The sequence below is a fragment of the Seriola lalandi genome, unplaced genomic scaffold (genome assembly GCF_002814215.2).
Source record: "Seriola lalandi dorsalis isolate HSWRI2012SDOR001 ecotype SW California unplaced genomic scaffold, Sedor1 jcf7180002049754, whole genome shotgun sequence".
NCBI lineage: Eukaryota > Metazoa > Chordata > Actinopteri > Carangiformes > Carangidae > Seriola > Seriola lalandi.
In genome coordinates this window covers 1-3,710 of record NW_019520307.1, presented here as the reverse complement: position 1 = coordinate 3,710, position 3,710 = coordinate 1, and the positions used below count along the sequence as shown (strand labels likewise).

At 35.9% G+C, this 3,710-nt stretch overlaps 1 long non-coding RNA gene across 1 annotated transcript; it reads left to right on the top strand.

The window, feature by feature from the left end:
* Positions 1 to 1,186: 1,186 nt before the first annotated feature.
* LOC147819770 (uncharacterized) lies at positions 1,187 to 3,341 on the top strand. The gene is made up of 3 exons (XR_015436630.1): positions 1,187 to 1,705; positions 1,785 to 2,165; positions 3,111 to 3,341. It is a non-coding gene; the product is annotated as an uncharacterized LOC147819770 (long non-coding RNA).
* The last annotated feature ends 369 nt before the right edge of the window (positions 3,342 to 3,710 follow it).

Below are 3,710 nucleotides of genomic sequence, written 5' to 3'. Positions count from 1 at the left end.
TTTGTTAAAAGAGTGAATGAAGTTGTGACGGTCTCCGCTGAGACAGAGGAGAGGAGAAGCTACTAGCCCTCTCGCTGTCACTTCTAGTCGCGTTGCTCTCCTCCCCAGTAATGTTAAATTTAGCACCGAAAAAATCATAATAGTGGTCATTTAAATAGCGGTTCATGGGATTTATTAACCCTCAGGGGTCCCTCTGTCCTTTTTGGACATTTTCTTCACTTTTCTTTTTTGATTTGCTGATCATTTTGGCTGTGTTACAGCTGAAGGTATGGATTTCTGCAAGAAAGTGTCTTTTTTGACATATTTTTAAAATCTAATGTCAGTTACTGTTACAGGTCTATTATACACTGGTAACACATTTTGTATCCTCTGGGGTTCCTCGCGTCCAAAAAAGGACACACAAAGAAAATGCTATAAAATCATCATATATCAATATTTCTTTCTGCTTTTTTTGCATAAATCTCTTAAACCACTTCAGTTCTGCTCAAACCTATCAAATGTTTATTAGTTTTCTGGATTTTAACCCTTTAAATGCCCGTTTGAAGACATGTTGCCTCTTGTTTTATTAAAAAAAACAAAACAGAATATGAGATATTTCCCACATAATACATGATGGAGGGATCTGACATTGTTTTATATCAGAGTCTTTTATATCAAGACATTTCTCAAAACCAAAATATGATCAGGGTGACTTTTGAACACTGGAAATAAATCATGTACTCATCCCGGAAGTAGCCCCCGTGGCACTCAAAATTTCCCTGGAATTTTCTAGTTATTATTAAGTGTATATACAGTAAGTCATTTTTCACAAAGTGTAGCTCTAACACCACACTGTACATATCTGTAAAAAACAAAGAAAAAAACAGGAAACAATGAGTTTCAAGTGGTACAAGCTGTGGGGTGTCAGCAAATGCCAACTGCACATGAGAGTAATTTCACACACAGTGCAACTGTAGCTCAAGCTTTAGACTTCAGTGAAAAAAAGGAACAAACAAAAAAACAGGAAACAATGGGTTTCGAGTGGTATTAATTCACAGGGTCTAAACTGCAGGTTGTCAGCAAATGCCAACTGCACATGAGAGTAATTTCACACACAGTGCAACTGTAGCTCAAGCTTTAGACTTCAATGAAAAAAAGGAACAAACAAAAAAACAGGGAACAGTGGGTTTTGAGGGGTATAAATTCAGAGGGTCTAAGCTGCAAGGGGTCAGCTAATGCCAACTGCACATCAGAGATGAAGGAATTACCATTACTTTCAAATTTTTTTCTTGAGAAACTCAGCACCTACGCTGCAGTCATTGTGATGTTTAGTTATAGCATTTTGCTTGACAGGGACTTTGAATGCACTTGCAGACCAAACCACGGTGACTGTTGGTTATATATGGTTCTGCCAGTTTGTATAATATTTGTCTTAATACTCTATACAAACAGGACATTTCAGAGACTCTGTAGATGCACAGTTACCCACTGTCCTGGTTCGGGATGCTGCAAGTGTCACTGCTGCAGTTTTTGTGGTTCTCTCATCCGTCACATTTTAGAGGCAGTTTTAGTTGGTACGCTGTGGGCTGCCTTTGTGTTAATCGATGGAGACTGGTATGTTTGCTGTGCGAATAAGAAGTATGATCCACAGTTAGCCTGCATAGACAAGAACAACATCACAGAAATGGATCAAAAGGACATCACTCAACTGAAAAATGACTCCAGGGTGAGTGTTTTTCTTCTTTTGTGAATTAACCTGCTGGAAATTAAAGATTCTGTGATAACATTATTTTTTTCTTTTTCAGCTTATTGGCTCCACTTCACTCCTTGTTATCATTTCTCTGGCAGCCATAATGTCATGTATTAGATGTAGGAAAAAGTTTGATGGCTGTAGTTACTGTCCCATGGGCAGAAGTGATGTATATTACAAACTGATTTTGGAAGAGGAGGAAAATGTACTGAAAAAGATTTTGAGGGAACGTGCAAAGGACAAACTGGCAACTGAAATCAAGAAAAAACTAGAAGGTGAACAATGGGATGACTGTTTTGATGTTGCAAGAAAACTGATTGAAGATTTAACCGAACCAACTCTTGATCAACAACAACAGCAACAACAAATAGATCAACCAGGAGAGCGAGAACGACCACAACAGCAACAACAACAGGCAGCAGGAATCCTGGCTGAGGTGAGGTTTTATCTGAGTTATTCAGGCTGCCAGATGTTACACTTACTGAAATGTCTGTCTGTACAGACATGAACAGCTGGGATTAGTTTTTTCTGTTTCTGACCCAATGAGTCAACTAAACACAGCTCCACATAGGTCACATCAGGTTTATCTAAAGTTCACTCTCGATAGAAAAATAAATTTGTGGTAGGAACAGAACACACGAGACAGAAAGAAAACACAGGGTCTTAATACAGCATTAATCAGAATCTATTTCTTACTCCATTACATTTTGTATAAAAATATTTTAAATGCATCTATTGCTTTTACTCCACTATATTTCATATATAAATATTTTCACTTTTCTCTGCATAGCATATGAAGATTCACCATATTGATTCTTACATACAAGTGTGGAAAAAACATTCATTACCCCTGTGACATTTTCATTGTTTCTCTCCAACATCGCCTTAACTTCATTCTAAAATTTCTGTTCACTATTAAATTCAAAAATCTGAAAAACTGTAGTTAAAAGCATTTTGACTCAGGCGTCGTGTGGCATAGTGGTCTAAGCAGGTGCCCCATGTGTAGAGGCTACAGTCCTCAATGCAGTTGGCCCTGGATCGAGTCCCGCATCGGACAGCCCTTGCTGCATGTCATTCCCCTTCTCTCTGCCTCTCCATTTCCTGTCTCTCTCTCTACTGCACTGTCAAATAAAGGCATAAAAAAGCCCCAAAAAATATGCTTTTAAAAAAAAAAAAGCATTTTGACTTATAGTGGAGATCACAGCCCTCAGTGATCAGTCTCTTCTCCCCTAACCCTTTATCTTGGAATTTCAGACATGTAACTTTTACCTAAGTAACTGTAATTTACCTTTATACATGCAATGTAATGAAAGTGATATTTTCTCTCAAGTATACGATATGACTTTTTCTTATTATTTTTTAATTCTTTAATTTTCCACAGAGAACAACCCATGCAGAAACCTCCACAAGTACCCACCAAGAACAACTAGAGTTTCATATAATTCATTAAGCTTTGTAGTGAACAGAAGTAACATTTTAACTCTTTATTTGTTTTGTCAACTGATTCTTAAACTTTGATCAACATTCAGTGTAACTGCTTTAAAAAAAGGACAGAATTAAGGTTAAAAATCTGTATTATATTGATTTTAAACTTTTAATTTTCTCTTGAAATCACAGAATTGTACTGTTGTGTTTTAATCATATGTAATTATATTATATTACTGTAAAAAAAACTTAGCAAAAGCTAAGCTATTATACACCTGATCATGATTAAGCCTTCCTGTCCTTCTTTGTATCAAACATAATATATACTACAATGTACAGTATTAATTCAATAATTATCAAAGTATGCACAAAGAAATGTTTTCATTAGATGTTTCACCTTATATTAACAATGACAGTATCAGGGTTTTTTATTTTTATAAGTTAGTGATATAGTATGTGTGTATGACATACATGTTAAACATTATGTCAGGGTTCAATCTAAAAATTAGAGGTTTAGAGCTTAATTTGTCATTTCTATGTTTTCTTATTCAGTGTT